We start from the raw sequence: 23,922 nt of genomic DNA, 5'->3' as shown, positions 1-23,922 counted from the left end.
CCCTTCCCTCTCTCCCCCCACCAATTCTTACTCCTTTCCTGCCCAGACCTCAGCCCTGGCCCTGCCCCAGGTGAGGCAGGATCTCGCTACATTATCAGGGCTAGGGTCCCGCTAGCCCTGTCTCTCACCTAGGGCATGACCGGAGTCTTAGCCAGCCTGCCTTGCCTCCCCTGAGGCCAGGGCTGGGGGTCTCACCAGCCTCTTCACATTTTCTAGTGAAAGCCCAGCCAGCACCTGCTGTCCGTTTTCTAAGAAAAGAATGACGTCAAGGAGTCGTCTGACCTCGCTGACATCACCGCCCAATCACACCACACAACGTCACGATACCGAACCCACCAATCAGGTCCCTCCCCCCACCACCAAGCAACGACGTCATAAACCCTCCAATAAGGACATCCTGTCGAGCGTGACGTCACATCAGCTCGGCCGCCCCCTTCCCCGCCCATCAAGCATGACGTCACTGATAATCTGGTCGCCATGCGGGTTATGATAATTATTGCCCTCCGGCTTCGCTTCGCTGGCAGCCACTCGTCTCAACTGTGAGAGAAGGTGAAGGCTACAGCCCATGTTAACGCACACGAGAAAAAAAAAAAAAAAACTTCATTCTTTTAGGCTGAGAACACCACTACTGTAAGGTAAACGTAAGGTAAGGCAAAGGAGAGCAAGATACTGTAAGGTAAGACATTACCTTAAAGTACACCTTTAAGACAATTTTAGGGAGACGTCTTTTGTACTCACGCAGCTGAGGTTAGGACCAAGCTGTACTTGTAACAGCTCCTCTGATCAACTGGGCTATTTAAGACAGCGGCTCTACGCAGGGCCTACGTAAACGTAAAGCCTTCACACCTGACTCATCAAGTAGCGGGTGTATGACCTCACTACTATCCCCCTTTTTATAAAATAAGCCCGAACAATCGACCCAACGACCGACCGCTGAGGGAGACCCATGCCAAAAAGGACAGTCATCCGGCCCCAGCTGAGATGGGCTTCCCACATCCACCTACACATACCATTCCTTCACGACTGCCTACACATCCATCCATCTCCTCCAACTTTACACTTAAACGTATCACTAAATGTTCCACACACACACACACACACACACACACACACACACACACACACACTCGCTCCCACGCACATCATCCACACAGGCATACACAAAAGCATATATGTACGTACAACAGCGTCAACACACACACACACACACACACACACACTCAAACAATTAAACGTACACATGTCTTAACTACACATGCGCACTCGTCTCCCACCCACACGCACATTTCCTCCCTCAAAGACGGCCAGCCAGCCGGTATGGCCGACGATCTCGAGAGTTGTACGAGTTCTGGTGGACGGCGCGAGCCCAGAGAGAGAGAGAGAGAGAGAGAGAGAGAGAGAGAGAGAGAGAGAGAGAGATCAGTTGCCCTTGAGGGTCGTGACTGTGAGGGTTGACGACGAAGTGACACTCGGGTTGCGACAGGAATGTTGTGTGGCTGTGTTATTTTAAAGTTAACTGGGTTTGTTTACATCCACGCGCGCGTGAAAAAAAAAAAATTGAATTCTGGGGAGGTAATTTGACCTTCTTTCTGGCGGACTGTCATTAATACCAGGCCTGAAGAAGCTCGGAATTCTCTCTCTCTCTCTCTCTCCCGCGTTGCCAACTGGAGGAGGACACACCTTCAGCCAGCAGAGCGATAGCGTCAACAAACATCCCGCAATGACTAACACTCGTAACGACCTTAGGGAGAACCATAAACAATTTTGAGACCATGAGACAGCATTTGCCCCTCCACCGCTGCAATGGCCCTGGACGGAGGGAGTCATTGACAGGTCTCTCCCGTCCCTCCGTCTCTCTATGGACAGTAGGTGAGGTACTCCACACTTGCTAATGTAAACACGGAACAACTGTGTTCATAAACCACAGTCATCATGGGTGAAAACGATCGACCTGATAGTTTGTAACTACCTCTGTTGTATGGGACGTGGAGGGGTGGAGTTCTTCACTGGCGGGGGCCCCGTCTCCTCGAACTTTCTCTACCATCAAATAGCTTTTTAAACATTTGTTTACATCATGAATCAACAAGGTGTCTAAGAGTTGTACTGGTTAACAGGCAATATATAGTCTGTACGACTGTAAACTACAGATACATCAATAAACATTTTAAGAAGTCAAACTTCCAGAGGAGAGAGTGTGCCCTATGTGTGTTGGCGTATATACCTGCTTAGCCACTTCACCTCTTCCCTTATCTAATATCCACTCCCTGGCTAGTGGTAATGGGTCTGACAACTTTATCTCCTTCTGTCCTACAGGAAATCAGTCATCCAATTACCAAGACTAGGTCACTCTTAAGGCACTGATCTTAAACCACAACTCAACTTCCCCCCAGAAATGTTTATAATACTACAAAAGAAAGATTGAACTGTATCTCTTGATATGTACCCAACACCGCCATTAGTTTAAAGTCTCCTTCCCTGCATGTCCCGTTCCCTTCGGGGGTTCGTCTATATCCGTCTACGACCAAGGTAGCGAAGCAGATCGATCTAATTCGCTTCTTTACACTGTCTCGCTTTCCTTTGTCTAGGGAGCTTCGATCTGATACCAATGTTCTCCTCCCGTTAATGGAGTCTTTTGGCGTTGCCTTATGGTTCTAGCGCACGTACGGAATTCTTCTGTAATAACCTTTCGAGACGTTAACAATAGTCTTTGCCCCCCTAGTGAACTGACCCTCCCTGGTATCGCAACACTGTATATTACTTTCCTACGCTGACGTAAAAAAAGAAAAAAAGGGGATCTTTTACGTAAGGAGTAACTACAAACCCCCACTCGTCCTCTCGTCGTACTCTGGACTCCATACCTCACTGGACGTGTAATCTTTACCGCCACCTTCCGTGAAGGCTACTGACATTGTGTCTGTCGTTGACTCACAATACGATCATGTCAGCTGAAGAACAACACACCCGGGTAAAGTAACTGACATCCAACATTCCAGCTGCCTCAGTACAGTTTGGGCGATCTGAGGCACACAGCCATTCCATCCCTCGGGGAATCTCTTAAAAAAAAAAGAAAAAGAAAATGCCCTTACCGTTCCTCAGCCCTGACCTCTGACCTGACCAATAATCAAGACTCTCTCTCTCTCTCTCTCTCTCTCTCTCTCTCTCTCTCTCTCTCTCTCTCTCTCTCTCTCTCTCTCTCTCTCCCACTCGGCTATAAGATGATGACCGAAAGTAACCTCGTCATCGACCATCGCAGGTCTCCTGTTATCTGTCTGTCTATCCCCCCGTCCTCCTCCTCCTCCCTCAACACCATGTATTCTCATGCCCTAGGGGGGGGTCGCCTTGACGACCTGCCCGTTGTCGGTCCTGACTGTGAATGGACTCTGGCGAAGTGACTGACTCAGCGGACTTCCCCTAGCAACAACAACACACCCCTCCCTACCACTCTCTCTCTCTCTCTCTCTCTCTCTCTCTCTCTCTCTCTCTCTCTCTCTCTCTCTCTCTCTCTCTCTCTCTCCCCACCTAGCACCATACCTTCGCCGCGCCCTTCCGTTAGATCGTCCTGTCTGTCTTATCATGACGCGTCCATCACGTCCCCCACCTCCCTATACTGGTCCTAATGGTATCTCGTACCTCTATTATTTTCGCTAGTGATCCCATCTAGGTTGTGGGGGGGCGCCTGGGCTGGCTGGGCCCGCCTAGCTAGCTGTCTGGCTGGCTTCACTAATGGCTTTGTGCGACAAACACACACACACACACACCATACTCGAACCCCGCCACCGATCGATATTCTCTGACGAGAAATTCCCGAGCACTTGGTCATCCATAATCACGAGAGAGGAACAATACGACGCGCCTCCCTCTTTCCTTCTTCTTCTTCTTCCCTTCTCAGTGTATATCCTTCGCTATCCTCACGAGTCCTCCTGCTGGACTTTTACCAGCGCTGAGGAGAGTCCTGTCAGCAGGCATGACCTGGCTGCCGTCGACCACACGGTGGCTAAGGAGGTCTCCTACCACAACCACAACCAGCTCGGGCTGTGACCCAACAAGCTGGTCGAGCCTCTGTGTGTGTGTGTGTGTGTGTGTGTGTGTGTGACACCGATCCCTATGGTCTGTCGGGGTCTGGATGTGTGTAAGTGTGGGATGGTGTGGGTCCTGTGGCCCGGCAGGACGTGCGTGTGTTCTGTTCAGATTATTCTCCAAAGCGCCTCCTCCTCACCCTCCTTCTCCTCCTCGTGTCTACGCATACGTCAAGCGCCCAGCCACCTCCACAGCCTCCCACGATGGGGCGTCCCGCCGGTGGCCAACCCGGAATTAAATTCAAGTTTTTCTCGGTGTTGAATTAAAGTGCGACGGTTGTTACCCAAGGTGGATAGTACACCTTCCTCGTTACGCACAAAAACAATACCGACAAATGGTTTTATACGATAAAAATGTCAGCAAAGAGTTGGGCGATCTTGCTAACTTTAGCAATAAAAGCACCTTCCATCTTGCTACACTTGAGCAATAACAGCACAAACCCGCTCCGCTCTGCATACAGAATACAACACTTGCCATGAATACAGAAGAAACCAATTCAATTTTTCTGAACATTTACATCTTGAAATTCCAAATAACTTCTTTTTTTTTACTTATTTTGTAGGCTTGATCATTCCTCCTTCAGTCTGAATTTTGAGCTAGAAGCAATCGGTCATCGATCGAATGTAGGATAACTTATCGTTCATGAGGAGACCAAAATCATAAATCCATTATCGATCTTCGTAATGAGTCAATGGTGAGATCATCTTGGAATATGTCACCGTCAAATCATCCATGTAAGCCTTCATAACTACGACATGACAAGTGGAGTGTTCGCTAGTTCTTCCCTCACCCTAGAGTCTTCTAGTTACGTGTACAAACTAGCTTTGACGTTATGGCTCATGTGTCTTTCTGTATCTCTTCTGAAGTAAGGGGGGAGATGGGGGGGGGGGTGAAATGACCAGGTCTGTTGTTGGGCTGATCGTCATACGACACACACACACACACACACATACACTGGAAGACAGCATCGACCCACCTGCTCCCCTTCGTCACAAACACAAACAAACCTCTGTGTCCCACGTGTGCTGTTTGTTTGTTTGTGTTTGTTTGTGTGTGTGTGGGTGGGGGGAGGGGTGAAGACACAGGGCGCACCAGTGGGAAGGGGACACACGGACCAGAGCGTCTCCAGCTGGTGGATACCAGCCTCCTCTCCCTAGTAACAACAGCGTCATAACAAACTGTGGTGATCAGGCGAGGCGCCGGGGATAGAGTGCTGCCCCCCCCTCCCCACACACCACACCCACCATGGCTTACTGTTATCCCGGATGACCCCCTCTCCCCTTCCCCCACCCCACCCCTCAGACAACGACCCCTGCCAACACCACTTGCCACAACCACCACTTCCAACCAATCACAAATCGACCCACTCTGTATAAACCATCCTACGTAGGTCTACCATACATACATATATAGAACGAAGACAACGCTATATGCCTTCCACTCCTACCCTCCTCCACACCAAATGAGGGAATAACACACGTGTTATCAGTCTCTTAAAACCAGCGTTATTGACTTTACAAAAACGTCTTGAACACGACGGTTCAAACCCTGAACACGACCTCTGACCTAACCACTGAGGATATCAGGTCAGAGGTCGAGCAAATCATACTCAAGGGTTGTAGAACAATTATACTTGAAGGGAGGGAGGAGGGTTAATAAAGACGCCTCCCTCTCGTCCACCAGCTGACCCCCAACACGTCTTGCGTCTTCGTGACCCACTAATACAAGTCTGGCCATCGCCAAGGGGCGACGACGCTTCCACCATTAAACCTTCAAATTGCGTAAACTCGTCGCTTCCCCCCGCTGGATATTACATTCCTTCTCAAGCCATATTTCTTTCCACCACTTCGATCCGGCCTAAAAATCTCATCGGGAGGTGCATTCCATCATGCTGAAAGAGGATCTCAAGTCGAGAAGTTGTACTTTGGGTAATAGTGTTATTAAGCGACGGTTTGGTATCATATTGGCCTAAATCCCTCGCTATTTCCAACCTCTTTTCCCATTCGTAAACAAGAGCTGCCCATATGTTGGTATTCGTGTTAGCTCCCACACTGTGGCCATCAACCTAATGTACAATATCAGCATCCCATCCATCAACCTGTTTGAGTCTGCAGCTCGCCCATTAATGGCCATCAGAACCCGACTAACTACCCCTACCTAACCCTCCACACCCTCTCCCATCCTCCAACCATCTGTCAAGGTCCCTCCTAAGAGGCCAATCAAGATACTGGTCGTCCACAATAATGTTCGCCAGCCTTGTCTGGCAGTACGGAGAAAATTCTTGGGCGCGCCGGGGATGTTTACGGTGCTATTTTCGGAGTGTGTTAGTTAACTGGATCAGTGCTTCTCGCACTGGCTGAAGCTTGCAAAACCTGACAAACAGACACACACACACACACAGACATACATACATACACACACACACTTGTCATTCATACGCAGGTTCAAATTCCCTCGCATACCAAGAGACTCGGTCTGGCATACATTCCAAGCATATATAACTCATGGGTTTCAAGTGCACATATACTTTACCTCTCGCTCGCTCAACTTGCACCGTATAACTCAGCCCAGAAGCGTCAGTCACTCGTGATCAAATACATCAAAAAATAAGAATAGATTGGTCTTTTGGGTCCCCTATAAACTCTCTCTCTCTCTCTCTCTCTCTCTCTCTCTCTCTCTCTCTCTCTCTCTCTCTCTCTATATATATATATATATATATATATATATATATATATATATATATATATATATATATATATATCGTCGTATCCTGAAGCCTTATAAGCGTCCCTTTGCGCCACGGTCAAGACCTGAAACCATTCTCATCAAAGGCGTCTTCTACACTAGTATTCGCCCCATTATCCTATTACCCACCGCCTCGTCAGCTATCATCTCCACCGAAAATGAGGTCATCATGTATAATCACCCCCAGATATTCAACCCACTTACCGCTGTGGTGAGTGTCACGTTTTCGACTTTCCTTCACTTTCTCACACACGTCTCAAAGAGTCAGTAAGTCCCTTGTTGTTCTAAAGTACTGTGCAGATGGTGTAGTCTGCCTCTGTTTATACTCTCTGACTGACACGCATAACAAGGATGTATCTCGCGTCTTCAGCTGGTATATAAACAAAAATTCCAGTTTAGTTTAGTCGTGTATCCATCGCTACTGTAACATGTCTGTATGCCAATCGCGAGGACGAAATGACAGACAGCAGTGGAGCCAGACGGTGTTCCTGCGGCACACACACACACACACACACACACACACACACACACACACACACACACACACACAGACGTTTTAGAAGATCGTAGCCTCGGGACAGACCCGGTGTGGTGGTGGTTTTTTTTTTTACTCACTACGAAGTTCACTGGAAACCTGAGAGTGCGCGGTGTGATCTTGCCAGACGATAACCTTCGCCCACATCTCGTGACCTATAACACGGAGATAACATTTCCTAAAACCACTCACGGGAACTGCGCACTCTTTGATCTGCGCTCGGCTCAAAGTCCGCGCAGACCTGGTCCGCGCAAATGACCTCCCTAAGTTCTCAGTCTTTACTTGACCATATTTAACCTACCCAGTTACACACTAATGAGTTTCTGTGACTTTATTAGATATAGTAACTTTATCACTGTTGCTACGTAATCTTTAGGAATATCTCTCTATTTCCTTGAGAGGAGAGAGAGCTCTTCTAAGCCTATAGCGTAGGCCTATAGTTATAAGAAACCTATAAGGGACACCTTGAGTGTCAGCGTCAGTGGCGTGATGAGACGTCATCACTGGCCAAGTGTCGTTGACGTCATCAGTGGCCAAGTGTCGTTGACGTCATCAGTGGCCAAGTGTCCGTTATTTCAGAGATTGGCTGAAGATCGTTAATAAGTACCAGGCTCCCACCTCCTCTCCCTCCCTCTCTCTACCTCTCACATTATTTTCCTGTTGCTGAACCACTTGAACACGGCCTAAATCCTGGCACTTAAAACATAGTCGAGTCGAGGGCCAGTTTATAACATACACACAGCCATGACCAGGAAATATATATACACATATACACAACTATGACTAGGAAATACAACATATATACACGAATACACAGCTATGACTAGGAAATACAACATATATACACGTATACACAGCTATGACAAGGAAATACAGGACATATACGCAGCTATAACCAGCATATATACACGTATACCCAGCTATAATAGGAAATACAACATATAATACAGCATATATACACGTATACGCAGCTATAACTAGGAAATACAACATAAGGCCATATCAAATGTTCTTTCATACAGTCTATGCTCAAAAAAGTATATTTTTTCAAGTAGAATACAATGAAACAGATCATGTCACTGACCCTTGGGTGAAGTCAGCCATCCGATCAATGAAGAAAGAGACAAAGACGTTGACACCAAACTGTTGTGTGCAGTATTTTGCCACAAGGCTCTTCCAACAGTCACAGAAAACGACAGAAGAAAATAAAAGAGACTGAATACACCACAAACGAACACAGGGAAATTTCGGGCGGGAGATAACGAGGAAGAAAAAGAGAAACAAAGACACACAAACACACACTTGCGCGCGAGCACGTACAAAGACACTCACGCACGCACGCGCGCGCGCGCGCGCACACACACACACACACACACACACACACACATAACAATGATGCTGAACTTTAGTAACATTACAAGCACAATGAGAACACCCGCTTGAACCAATAACACCCACCAACCCTCACTCCACGCTCGGTATGATACAAGTACACAACCACAAAACCCTTTTTTAAAGACCTTCAACCTTTAAGGTATTTCCTTCTCCCTCACCATAACCTTAAATTTCGGACTCAGATGAACCCTAGTGGTAAGTAGGGCATGAAGGATTAGCACACACGGGAGAGAGAGAGAGAGAGAGAGAGAGAGAGAGAGAGAGAGAGAGAGAGAGAGAGAGAGAGAGAGAGAGAGAGAGAGAGAGAGAGAGAGAGAGCCTTGAAGAGGACGAGAAATCTGATGGCAAAGCCTAGGCTATGTCGACCAGTAAGTCTCAAGATCAAATTCAAAATTAATCTCAAATTATACAAACGTATATATATATATATATATATATATATATATATATATATATATATATATATATATATATATATATCCGTTTTAAAAGACGCAAATTCATAGTGGTCATAACACAAATGAAAATCACAAAGTACCCTGAGTATTTCAACTTATCTAAACTGTGTCCACATAAATAATGCAATAATGAAATTAGCGTTGATAATTGCATCATAAATAATGTTATCATAAGTGCCGAAAGTCATTATACGTTCGAGCAAAGCAAAAAATCCAAATACTCAAAAATCACTCACAACTCTGAAGTTCAAACAAACATAAAGAGAGTTCAGTGTTCACATTAATATTCATGATCAATGCCATAATCAGTGTCTCATAATTAGTGCCCAAAAAGACATACTCAAAAGGTTTTTTTGTTATTATAAATTACGAAAAGGGATTGACTAACGAGCTTTTTAAGGCAACAGTTTAATGACTCAGTTCAAAGGGAGGGAGGCAGGCAGTCGGTCGGTCGGGGGGGAGGGGAGGGAGAGGGGGGGAGGGTATGAACAACGACCCAGATGTTAACTGTGACAGTAATGACCCCCTCAAACCTACCCCCCTCCCTCCCCCTGCCTCCCCCTCCCTCCTACTCCCCTCACTCGTCCTGGTACACAGTCCTCTCCCCTCCTCCGTCCCCCTCTAGGTACCATAACAACACATCTCCTTCCCTCCCTCCTTCCCGTGCCATCCCCCTTGGACCAGCCCCCCAAGGACACACACACACACACACACACACACAGCCCTTAAAACCCTTCCTGAAGAACCGCCACTTTCTACTGTGCATAATGTGGGACGCCTCCTCCTCCTCCTCCTGAACTCAAGACCCTATTTTCATAAGTCCATCACCCATTGTCTCTGCTTCTGTTTTGAACCCCTTGCCCTGTCACTAGTCAGCACCCGCTATATAGAAAACAAATAAGTTTTTGCTTTAGTTACTTCTTTTTTTTTTTTTTTTGAACCATAGGATGGGCTGGGGACCAACATGGAACTGTGATCTTTTAAAAAGAGTAATGGCCTATAGCAATAGGTGCAAATTCTCTACAATACACGATTTAGACTCTCTCTCTCTCTCTCTCTCTCTCTCTCTCTCTCTCTCTCTCTCTCTCTCTCTCCTCCCCAGGTTGCTATATATCTTCACTTGCCTCAACCACATCACACGTACGGCAGCTGGCATTCAGCCTCCAAACACACACACACATACATAACACTTTCAACAACACGCTGCCTCACACGACTCGTCCTTCGTAACTCTACATTTCCCCTGCGGTGAGCACAACGCGCTCCGCCATTTGTACCTCACCCTCTATTTTTTTTTTAAGCAAAATCTTGTAAGTCACCACTTCCGCTTACTTCTCGTCGTCAGTGAGAGAGAGAGAGAGAGAGAGAGAGAGAGAGAGAGAGAGAGAGAGAGAGAGAGAGAGAGAGAGAGAGAGAGAACACCTGTCAGAAGGTTTTACGTGCACTGCTTTTGCTGGAGTTAACCGCATGAGCTGACTCCCTGAAGGTTATTTAACGATCCTCCATTGTTTTCATTGTGTCGACGTATTAACACAAACACGTCTTCTTGCACTTGAATCACTCGGTATCAAAATTATCAGCGGATCATACACTTCTACACTGTGCGCGGAATGAATGCTAATGTACGAATTAAATATATAAACGTATACATATAAAACACACGCACACACACACACACAAACACACATAGGAAAAAATCCATGTTTATGAAGAGACAATAAAAATATTTAATTTGTTTTCCTTAGATAGACGAAGAGTAAGGGGTGATATGATCAAAATATACAAGTGGATAAGAAGGTTAAGAAAACAGAATATCAATACAATATTCTGACATACACTTCAGACAGAACTCGAACTAATGATTTTAAACTTGATAAATTCAGATTTTAAGAGAAAATACAAAAGCACTGGTTTGGATTCCCCCCAAAACAGAACTGTTAATGCAAAAAAACTATAGAAAGTTTGAAGGATAGACTGAATGTGTGCGTGAGTTGAAGTGGGTTGGTGTTAATAGGAGCAGCTAGACTTAGTCTAGTTTTGTTCCATTATGTTCACTCAATCCTAATGTTGAGAACTTAACTGCTTGACATTTGACCTGAGCCTTGACTTAAGAGATCAGAGAAATTCATGTTACCCACATCTGTGGTCCTGGAGGCTACCACACACACACAGCTCCTGCCTTGCCCTACCATGTGAATCTTCTTCCCGATATATCCACCTACTCCAAATTCACAACCCGACCATCATCTCCACCACAGTAAAGAGAAGCAACATGACGTATCCCATCCCAAGCCTCAGAAAACAACAGCGGATTCGCCTCTGGGCTGTAAAACAAGGGATCGATTCGTTGCAGATATGACAGGAAGAGTTTTCGAACTGCCGAACGAAGGGAGTTCGGGTCCCTTGGATTATGGATGAGGCGAGTTCCAGGCTCTGCTAGAAGCACGTTCCAGTCACCATGGTCGGATGGCGGAGGGTGTGTGTTTGTGTTTCTGACTGATGACAAGGTCGTCAGCATTACAGTGACCAGAGAGCAACTAACCTTCTGCGGTGCCTCTGACGCCTAAGGCCGACCAGAGGCTCCGTAACATGAAAGCAACCCCAAGAAATTGTGACATACACACCATCGAATCCTCATTAACTTAAAGCCACACACGAACAAGCGGAGTACGGCAAGAAGACGATAGCAACCCCCTACGCCAGGCTTTATCAAGACACCATCCCAGACAAATCTGGGGAGAAGAAAAGGGGACAGCAGCGCCACTGTCGGTAATTACGTGGGCGGAGGAGGAGGAGCGAACCCTCGCTGCACGGGAGCGTCCCATGACGTCCCTCTGTCCTCGCCATTCAACCTGGCTAATATATTGGCTCTCCAACCACAATGGTTTCCTCCCCCCAGAGAAAGAGAAAAAAAGTCCTCCTCCTCTACGCCAACTCTTTGGAGAGGAATGTGTTAGGGTGAAAGAGGAAAGAAAAGTAAGTGGAAAAAAGAAAAGGATATTAGCATTAGTGGACGACGAAGAAGAGAAAGAGATGTCATGTCAGAAGAGAAGGAAGGGAAAGAGAAAATAAGACACAGAAAATCTGAAGATATGTTGTGCAGTCTTAAGACACTCACGTACAATATCTTTAGGACCCTGTGATGTACTGTGCTACCTGAGCATTGTACTGTGGACCACGATGTCCTGTGCACTCCAATCATTCCTGAGGCCAACTTTAAAATATACGAACCTACCAAACAACCCAACGAACCAAAGGAATTCTAAATACCCATTCCAATCTAGGTGCAGTCTGCCCGTATCAAAAATCGACGAAGAAAATTAAACAAATATTTCAGAGAGTATGACAATATATGGCCATCTTCTCAGATTATATCGTTCGCTTTAATTAGATTTACAGTTCAATAATTTCGAACAGTGCGTTTCGTAGATCACAATGGGAGATAGTGAATGTGTGTGTGTGTGTGTGTGTGTGTGTGTGTGTGTGTGTGTGATGGAAACTCGAAACCAAGTCATCCAGCGAGGAAGTCCGAAGAAACGTTAGATAGAAAATGTTCGTGGGAAGTCCATGGAAACGTTTCCATGAGAATAACGTTACAGAAAGGTCAGGAAAAACGTTTTTAACTTTTCCATTTTCCATGATGCTAAAGTATGAGGAAATCTGGTACCGAGTTTAATCTCACTGTTTGGTAAGACTCAGTGCATGTGGAGGTACCACGCTGGATGTGTGGTACTGCTATGGCGATGGGTATCAATACCAGGTAACGCTACAGCAGAAAACTGTAACATACTAATAAGGTTGTGGTCACTGTGGTAACGCGTGAAGTGATGTAACAAGAGGCGTACTGGCTCGGTAATCCTCCTTCATCCAAGAGTTAGGGACGTATCTCCGGCTCGTCAACCATACATCGGCCAAATCAACCAAGACAGAAGCTACTTACTTACGTGACCGACTACGATGACAAATGAAGAGCAGAGGGGCACAAACAGAGGTAGATATTGGGTGATAACTGGTCATGAGTATATGGGGGGGGGGGGTCCAAACAGGTACTTAACGGGTGCTGACTAGTGACGGGGAAAGGGGTTCAAAACAGAAGCAGAGACAATGGGTGATGGACTTATGAAAATAGGGTCCAGACAGTCGAAAGGTGATGATGACTAGTGATGATCATGGGGTCTAATTAGAAACAGTTAACGGGGAATGAGTCAGGTTTAAACGGAGGCAGTCAACGGGTGATTAGTGCCGAGCATGGAGTACAAACAGAGGCAGTGAACGGTTGATAATGACCAGAGACACATATAGGATGCAAACAGAAAGGTACTTACACGGTATTTCTTACAACAGGGACATAACAACAAGTGTCTTCTCATTCAAGAAAGCATATTTACGAAAGTGAAAAACTAAAACTCGTGAGGTGGTGAAAGACAATATGAAAGGAAGTGTATTTCATAAGATGTTTGCTGGTTGATAGTCAAGGTTGTTGTGATAGTGAGCATTCGATACTGATCATGATAGTGACAGTGATGCCGAATTATTCTGATGATGATGATGGCACATCTGACGGAGGAGGTGGGAACTGGAGTGGCTCTCATGAGGAGGATGTTGTGGAGATGTCAAGGGTGGAGGTCGTGTTGGCACAAAGGCAGAGGTGCGTTGGGGGGGTGTGGGTGATGGCAGGGAGTGTAGGCGGGAGGCGGGTTCTTAAAAGTGGTGGCGGTGATGACTTGTCATTTGCCATTTGGTGATGGTGGGGATGTCTAATGTGTTGTTACCGGCCCTAATGATGGTGGAAGCGGTGTACACGAGATGGATGATGCCTAGTTGCGCAACGGGGGAGGAGGAAGAGGAGGAGGTGAAGGGCAGTAGCGGTGGAAATATTGCACAGAGAACGTGAGCTGAGGAAGCAAACATGTGCCTGCGTTACACGAGTCGTGATGGCGTTGACGTCCCAATGGAACTGGCGGTGCTAGGAGCATCGGTAGTGTTGGCGAATGGTGGAGAGGGTGCGGGTGGACGGGCGGGCAGGTTCTCAGGTGGGTGTAGGTACCAAGGTCAAAAGGGAGGGAGTGAGGGAGGGAGGGAGAGTAGCTAGCTCCGTGCGCTGGCTGGCTGGCTAGCTAGCTAGCTAGCTACGTGTCCCCGACATACAACCCACAAACAACCTTACGTAACCAACACATACATCAGCCAGCCAACCACCGCCGCTCGCCCCGCCCCGTCCCCGTGTTGGTCCCTAGCCCCACAGGGGGTTACAGGGGTCTGCTGAAAACCTTCCAAATATCCCACGTTTAGAGGAGCCACGGGGAGGCATGGAAAACACGACTGCGTATTGTGGTACAACGCGCCGTCGCCCGCGGTGCCTCCAACACCCCCAGCTTACGTAGCCAGGAACACACACCCTCCCTCCCTCTCTCCTACAAATCCGCCCCCCCCCTCCCTCATCCCAAGGCATACATCACCACCAGTGGTTCCTTCAGCGTCAGCGGGGATCAATAACAACCCCATCGTACATGAGAGCCACAATTCTGTGGTTTCAGAAACACCCAACCTCGCCTCTCCTCCTCCACCACAGAACCGTGGTTTTGGAACTGACAAAAACATCTGCTTGCTTTACGAACACCACTGGCGGCTGCTGCGTCACTGGCGAGCTCCAGCCAATCACCCTCACGATGCTGGACACGTCACAAACTATTCCCCCGAAGGCTCGGAGAACGTGACCCTGCGGAGAGGACCAACGGTGATCACGCAGGAGGAGGGGGAACCCAGCCCTCGACGAACTCCGACCACGGCGGGAATCCTTCACCTCAGACGACCCCAACATGAGTAAAGTTGATCGTGTGCGGTGGGGAAGCGGTGGGAGGGGGGGATGGTAAAGGGGTGGAGGACACAGTGGGGACGGGAGGAGGGAGGGGGAGAGGAGGAGATTCGAGACTGAGGGTGGGAGGAGAGACGAGCCGACCGTTGGCGTTTACGGATCGTCTCCAGCGAGAGCGCTCGGCGTACAGGCGTAACTACGCTGGGTAACGTCGAGATGAAAGACTTTGAAGGTTAAAAAAATATGTGACATTCTTCGCCGCGTGACGCTCGCGTTACGGAGGTTGCTTACGGCAATTGGATGACGTTTGTAAAAGGTGGGGAGGGTAGTTCAGGGAGACAGGACTGTAGGACAATACAGACTCCAGACTGATTATGATAACAGGAAGAGGACGAGTGTTCTGGGCTGGAACTAGGGAAACGAACGACTTTCACAAACTACCTAAAACATAACAAGCAACACACCCGACAGAAAATGTCCTCTGCTGGTTTTCACCTGGCCAAGTGTGTCGAATGTACTCTACTGTTGGTTCGGTGAGGCAAGTGTGTGTGTGTGTGTGTGTGTGTGTGTGTGTGTGTGTGTGTGTGTGTGTGTGTGGCATGGACTGTGACATGGACTCAAACGAAGCTACTTATGACGAAAAAGACAGTGGAATGAACTCACATACGCAGTTGATCATCTATCCCCTGTTCACTAACTCCTTTTCACACCCATTCTGTTAAGCATTCGGACTCTTCTAACAGAGCGACTTGATTTAGGGAGCTGTTACTGTCTGCGTCGGTGCCCTTTGGAGCAACGAGGTTCATCCGGTACATTTCCACCTTACCTTAGCATGATTCTCGAGTCTTATCTGTACCTCCACAGCTGGGTCTGGCACCAAGGTTCTCTCCGTTGCCACCCGTAACCCCCCCCCCCCCCCCCCCCTGATCAGTCAGACTGTCTGAGGCCGCTGGAGGCAAACCTATGTACCCTCCACAACCTGGGCGGCTGGGTACACTCAACATACGTACCTAACCAACAAGTTCTCGAATTTCTCTACAACGTACAGTCCTTGCTGACGTCATACCAGGCCTCAATCCATAAACATCCATTACCTTTTTCCATCAATGGAAAAAAAAAAAGACCTATCAGCTAATCTATCATCAACCTACATACTTCTACTAATCAAACAGTATACCCTGAAATTTGATGTACACACACAACTTTAATTAAACAAAGTTTTACCTCCTCTGCAACAGCAATATCTCAACGAACTTGGGCTAATATTCGCATGAAAAAATATAAAATGAAAGAAATGCATAAAGCTACCTTAATCCTGATTGCACTGGGAGTATCAATTTGGCTCGCTTGGATTGTGCTAAGGGACGACAGTACAACACTATAACCATAACCAACTGTTGTGTAACAGGTGACACGTCCTCTGTGTGTGTGTGTGTGTGTGTGTGTGTGATTACTACTTGTGATCTGTGATTACAACCTTTTTTTTTACGGGCAGAGAGATTTACACTATTGGTATCCCATCCCTTTATGTATATATCATGTCTTTATTCCTAGGTATGTGCATATACACATACCCCAGCCTAAGCCAAGTGTATGTACATGTCTGTGAGCATGAGTATGCGTATGTGTACCTACCTATTTGTACAGTAAGGAATGGCAGTTCTAAAAATGTGGGGCCCCATGTGTATGTGTGTGTACGTATGTATATAATACACACATGCACCCAATCAACCCCAGGGACACATACCAATCCCACAAACGGTACCCTACAACACCCAAGACACCCTTTCGTGTAATCCAATACCCAAAGGTCATGGAAAGGTCAATGTTACAACTGCTACCAGTGCAGGAAGGGACGAGATCGAGGCCACCGTGATACATGACAGGGAGGAGCTGGATCCGTGATGGTTGCGAGAGTGTGAGGCTTTAGGTGCACTGGGGAAAGTACCGCCTCGAACCGACCGGGTAATGAAAGCGGGGAGGAGAGAGGGAGGTGGAATGAAGACCAACGGGTAATGAGAGGAAATGAATAAGTATGTGTGTGTGTGTGTATGTGGAGGAGAGAATTCTGGTTTGTCGAGGAATGAGGACGATGATGCAATTCGGTAGGAAGTATTTTAGAGACAAAGCTGTAATCAAGGTAATCAAGAAATGCTGAGAAGTGTTCGCCAGGAACATTAAAGTGAAAAATGATCAATTGTCTTGGGTAAGGATCATGCGAATACAAAAATACACGTCGTCCATTCCAAAATGGTGTGTGAACTCCCAGACGGAGCTGCTGCAGTAGAAAAACCTCCAAAATCATCGAAAGGTAAGGTAGGTACGGTAAGGTGAGGTCCCAGACCTCCAAAACTATCATAAAATACACCCACCAAAACACGCATACCAACCACCGAACCACGACCGTAGTCATGCATGTCAATCTCCCTTCCAACCATGAATACCTAGGCTTCAGCCTCCTTCAGGCTGTTCAGTACATCAAGCCTCTCTGAGCGCCACTCTGGACCAACCAGACAACAAGGAACATGTCAGCACTAACATCAAAACATTGTCTGTTGTCGTTTCTCTGATGATCGTCGACTAGACACACTTGGACTCTCTATTGCCTTTACTCGAGGAAGGAGAAATGCACAACTTTCACTCTCCCTAACTCACACTAAAGCCTCCCCGGCTTTGCCATCTTCCCTACCCCACCACACAACAGGGGAGACGACAATAGGTGGAGCAAAGGGGAATGGAAGATCGTCCGCAGTTCCTATACCCATACCTTTCAAAAGGCGCGAAACACAACGGTCCTCCCAGCTCTCACTGACCATTATCGCCATGACTTCATTCTATGTTTTGGGAAGAAGCAGCAGGAGCAACAGCAGCAGCTACTGCGCAACATCCTCGCGCACTCACCTCCCCCACCAGGACTCCCTCAACTTCGAATTAAAGTTCGTTATCACAACAACCCATCCGAAAACGTACGGTTGACTGGTGTTTTTGGGCTTTAGACCTACCAACTACCGGGGTTATTATGCTCAACAAAGTCAAGCTACATCCACCAAACTCATGATCCGTTATCACCAGCCATATTCCAATCAATGTAAACAATAACAACATGCTACAGCATTTGTGTATACTAAGTCTCTACTCTTGTTATAGCACCAGTGTCATTCATATATGTATATTCTTAACATTTCCAGCCTCTGGTTGCACCATTAGTTACGGTCAATATCATCACGACACATAAATAAACACTCCAAACCTGAGCACGGAGCTGGACCAGACCAGCCAACCAACCACCATGGCGACCCAAACACTCAAAGAGATATAAGGCAAAGTTATCATACTTACAATCAGGCGGAGCGATCGCTGACGAGACATGGCTAAATAAACGCATGTGATAATCCTGACGTCATTCGGAATTCATCCTGTTAAAACCCGGATGAAAAACAAAAGCACCACATATAACCGAGGTCTTCACACTACCTCTTCCACCACGGCCTAGTTTTCAACTGACGCTAGTTCGAAGCGCTTCCTGGTGGCTCGGATCTTCGGCGCCTCGTTCAGCTGTCGTTCGAGCTATTTATCTGAAGCAGTCTCGACTCGCTGGTGGTTTCAGTGCAACACTTTATGACAATATAGCCACCACATTTTCAGAGATGTTTTACATAAACCATATCTAATACACATTTCATATTTCAATCATAAACATTCCAATCATTTTTTAAAAAGAATTTCTAATAAATAAACTTCGTTTGAAAAAGGCAGACAATGATATTTTCAGAGTCCCAGAGTGTAATACAATTTCATGCGTGTTAAAAGATTCTCAGAAACAAGAGAGCAACACGAAGTTGCTATCAGAACTTGACTATCATTGCAAAAACGTTTCAGGGGCACTGCAAGTGCACCAGGCGATAGTTAAATGTCACCACAGCCATAGGATGGACGGGGGAGGGGGGCCGGGGAGGGGGGAGGGACTCAAATCACATGACCCGGTGCAGCCGAAGCGAGGAGCAAGGCCGAGAGAGTTACGTTACTTCATGACACGTTACGACGCTCGCAGAAAAACTATCGACCTCTTATATTATCACAACGTATGATAAACCCCCCCCTCAACACGAAGGTATGATCCCTGAGCACGACGGTATGATCCTAGAGCACGAAAACAAGATCCCAGAGCACGATAGTACGATCCTTGAGTACGACGTTAAGCACAACAGAGTTAAATCCTATATAGGCCTTGAGAGCACTTCTCTCACGGGATAGGCACATATACTCACAGTCTGGACCACTTAAACCTTCTACCAGTCAGGCAGAAACTGTCGAAGGTTCCACCACAATGAAACACACACACACGTAACGGCCGAGAAAACGCTGATATTATGCATACGAAAATGTGAAATACTTAAGACAATAAAATACGTGACATACAGTTCATACAACACAGACTGAAACAATGAGGTCAATCACTCCGAATCACTTAAATAATCGAAAACAAACCACCGAAGCGAATTAATGAGAACTTTAAGACGCGAAAAAAAGAGAGAGTGAAACTGGGTTATACAGTTCTCTCAAAACCCTGGGTGATGAAGCATCGAATCTCTGGAAACGGTGGCCACTGACACGCTCCACCAAACCCTACTGGAGCATAGGATGAAGTTAGACCACTACAGGAAACCAGCCCGGCACGCCACGGACAACGAGGATGAGGAGGGTGGTGGGGAAGCAGCAGATATGGGCCTTCACCGCTGCACCGGTCGCCGTGGGCCTCGCCTGTCACCTCGACACTGCTACCTACGCGTTTTCACCGTCGGAGACTTTCACAACGATAACATATTCCCGCTGCGTCGCTTGGATAATGGACGAGACGTCCTTCGTTCCCGTAACGCATCGCCGACTGCCAGGGACGGATCCCTCCCCCCCCTTCAACAGGAACCCATTAAAATAAGGTCTTCTTGAGCATCCTACATCACCACGGGTGAACACCTCCCCTCCCCTCAGTCATTTATCACTTCTAAATCCTTCGTGGATCTTAATCTGTGGTCTCCCCCCCTTTTCTCAGAAACTTCGCCAACCCTTATATTCATTATCTAGACCCATAGGCTTTTCCCAGGGGATCTAAAAATGGGTCTGGGACAGGTAATTACGAGGGGTGTCAGACCAACCAAGATGAGGTAGCTAGTTACGTACCTCTATGGGTCAAGAACTTTTTTACAGTTGCAAGTAAGACTTTGGCCCACACACACAGCTTGGACTGGGTGACGACAGAAGAGCCTTCAAAACTATAACGTTACCAGTCAGTGCAGGAAAAAAAAAAAAACTGCTGCAATGTGACAATTTGAACCTCTTTTCAAAGGCTCTTCTGAGGGATACTAATCTTGTCCGAGGTTAACTTACTCTTGAATACAAATTACTGCAAATCCGACTCAAGAACCTCAATCCCACTAAACACATTCCACACCCACTCACTCAAGAGACGTTCAAGAGGTGCTTAGCGATAGCTGAAGTGCCAACCCACCTCCTATTAATACAAACAATGGATACAGCGCCTCGAAATAGAAAAGGTCACAGTGTATACAAAGTTCATGCACTTCAAGTTCCGCCGTTACTGCTTTCACACTTATTAACCCTCAGTTCCCTAAGTGCCCTGGAAGTTGCTTTTCGCACAGGTCCACAACACACCAACACTGTCAACATCTGAGTAAGTCCTGACATACAAATTCCTAATGAATAAACAGCACTCGTTAGTCCACGTTCCACTGAATACACAGCACCCGTAAGTCCAACCCACTGTATACAGAGCACTCACTAGTTCAACCCACTGAATACACAGCACCCGTTAAGTCCAACCCACTGTATACAGAGCACTCACTAGTTCAACCCACTGAATACACAGCACCCGTTAAGTCCAACCCACTGTATACAGAGCACTCACTAGTTCAACCCACTGAATACACAGCACCCGTAAGTGCAACCCACTGTATACAGAGCACTCACTAGTTCAACCCACTGAATACACAGCACCCGTAAGTCCAACCCACTGTATACAGAGCACTCACTAGTTCAACCCACTGAATACACAGCACCCGTAAGTCCAACCCACTGTATACAGAGCACTCACTAGTTCATCCCACTGAATACACAGCACCCGTAAGTCCAACCCACTGTATACAGAGCACTCACTAGTTCAACCCACTGAATACACAGCACCCGTTAAGTCCAACCCACTGTATACAGAGCACTCACTAGTTCAACCCACTGAATACACAGCACCCGTAAGTCCAACCCACTGTATACAGAGCACTCACTAGTTCATCCCACTGAATACACAGCACCCGTAAGTCCAACCCACTGTATACAGAGCACTCACTAGTTCAACCCACTGAATACACAGCACCCGTTAAGTCCAACCCACTGTATACAGAGCACTCACTAGTTCAACCCACTGAATACACTGCACCCGTTAAGTCCAACCCACTGTATACAGAGCACTCACTAGTTCAACCCACTGAATACACAGCACCCGTTAAGTGCAACCCACTGTATACAGAGCACTCACTAGTTCATCCCACTGAATACACAGCACCCGTTAAGTCCAACCCACTGTATACAGAGAACCCACTAGTTCAACCCACTGAATGCACAGCACCCAATGGTCCAGGTCCCACTGAATACACACCTACCGTAAGCCCAGTCCCTCTAATTAGGCAGGTAGTGGCGGCAGTGGTTCAACTTCCACTGAATCGACACCCTCCACCCCCCACCCCTCCCCCCAAACCTTTAACTAAATAGCTATAATGGTTCTTTAACTCAAGGTTCCTCGGCCGGATTCCTAGAACGGCTGACCTCATTCCCAGTACGTCACGCTAGCACTGCTCCTCCCCCTTCCCCCTTTTTTCGTGAAACCCAAGGGTAATGCGGGGGGAGAGAGGAACCCTTTCATTTACAGCTCTGTCCCAGGACAATCATCACCCATGATGGTTCCTCGTATTCTGACCAAAGCACACTCCCATCACTGGAGGTGGGGGAGGAGTTAACCAGCAGTGATAGCTTTATCCAAGCCAATCATCGTCGATCAAGGATCAGTCCAAGCCAATCAACGGTTATATGACCTAACCAATGACAGCTCTGTCCCAAAGCAAATCATGGCCAATCACAGCTCTGTTCTAAAGCATTTATCAACATCCATACTTCTCCAGTCCCTGTGGCTACCACCACCATTCGTATTCCTCCCCTGATCGTGTCACCAAAACAATCAGATTTCTATCACATTCAACATTCAGGAAAAATCAAGTACGTTCCCTCGCTAGTCCCAGACGATCACACTTGTCACAATCAATTACTATTGTGTGCTTAGCAGCCACACATATTTCTGCCAGTTCCCCATCAATAACACCCTTTTCTTACCCCTACACGGGAAAAAATAATACCCATCTCATCCTGAATAAAACAGGCAGGGTCGCCAAGACCTCCTGCGTCACATAAATTCAGAAATCCTTCAAGCCTGAATTAAGGCTTCTAACAGCTGGATCACGCACCAGCACCGACCTACAAATTACTGTAGCCAAGGGACTACATGCGTCAAACCAGTCTCCAGTTACTTTCAATTCTTTTTTTTTTTCATTTCACTGCACAACAAAAAAGAAAGAACACGATCTTCAAGTGAGGTAATGAGGAACAAGTATCACGGTAATGAATATCATTTCGACATCACCAGCAACAGAACGAAGGGAGCAGTAGGAGGAGATGGGGGTCAAGGTGGAGGCAAGAACATGCTTACTTCACAGGTTTCCTGCTTAAAGAGGATTTCCACTCGCCTTCCTTTCCGAACTCTCCTCACTTCCCACCTCGCACTTCCACTCACAGGAAGCCTTTATCTTGTCCTTAATTATCCTTATGACAAACCACACGAAAACTCGCTTCAAATCTCCCTCCTCCTCCTCCCTCTTACACTGCTGTGGCACAAAGCACCAGTCAGTCCTCCAACACTATCACCAGCAGATCTCCACTAATATCACCAGCAGACTCTACCAGTATCACCAGCAGATCTCCACCAGTATTACCAGCAGATCTCTACCAGTATCACCAGCAGATCTCCACCAGTATCATCACCAGCAGATCTCCAACACCGCAGGGTGACCTGGGCACGTCTCCTCCTCCACTTGGTACATTGCGACATCCTTGCTTAACCAACCACAGATGGAGGCTTTTTTTTTCTTTCTCTCTTTTCTCTCCCATGTCTCGCAAGCTTATCAGGTTCAATACATTTTCCAGCGGACAGTTTCCACAAAAGTTTCAATGATAATCCCTTGTGAGAGGGTAATCAATCAGTTTCCATGTTTACTCTCTCATCACTTCAGGGTTTCCTAAAAGTACGCAACCACTGCCTCTTCCAGCAGCCTTACTGATATCTTCACACAAAAACCTTAGCTGCTGGACGACGGTTCTTTTTTTTTTTTCTTTTCGTTTCTCCACCACTTCAAGCCCTCGGTAGTCTTACGACTACTTGGCTACGGATCCCCAAAACACACACAGGTAATCACAGTGGTCGAGGCGTGCGGGTGCGTGCGCCAGGTAGGCAGAAAGAGCCAAGCAGGACACACACCACACACACACACGCGCACACACACGGGCAGGACCCAGGCAAGGGGGCCAAGCGATCCTTCGCGTTCGGCCGCCGCTCTGCTACTGAATGACTGGGTGAAGGCGGCGGGGCGGTGCGGGGCGGCGCGGACGGAGCGAGGTAGGGCGGGGCGACCTGCATCACAACACCTCCTCCTGAACCTCACCAAACACACGCTCGCACACACACAAACACACTTGCCTCCACCTCACCTAACCTCCTGACGTTCTAGGACCCCGTCAACATCTCATTCTCGCCCTTGACTATCATCAACGACACCCTAATG

At 47.2% G+C, this 23,922-nt stretch overlaps 1 protein-coding gene across 4 annotated transcripts in view; it reads right to left on the bottom strand.

Moving 5' to 3' along the window:
* The window catches only part of LOC139756560 (rho guanine nucleotide exchange factor 10), a 70,709-nt gene extending 47,004 nt beyond the window's left edge, over positions 1–23,705 (bottom strand). The window contains exon 1 of one of the 4 annotated variants that reach the window (XM_071676160.1): positions 23,547–23,705. The gene's annotated coding sequence lies outside the window, so the exon portion shown is untranslated. The remainder of the gene's footprint in view (positions 1–23,546) is intronic. The other 3 variants (XM_071676161.1, XM_071676162.1, XM_071676163.1) reach the window with 3 other exon arrangements.
* Positions 23,706–23,922: the final 217 nt, after the last annotated feature.

This window comes from Panulirus ornatus, chromosome 22 (genome assembly GCF_036320965.1).
Source record: "Panulirus ornatus isolate Po-2019 chromosome 22, ASM3632096v1, whole genome shotgun sequence".
Lineage (NCBI taxonomy): Eukaryota > Metazoa > Arthropoda > Malacostraca > Decapoda > Palinuridae > Panulirus > Panulirus ornatus.
The sequence above is the reverse complement of the archived record's forward strand: the minus strand, read 5'-3'. Positions and strand labels throughout refer to the sequence as shown.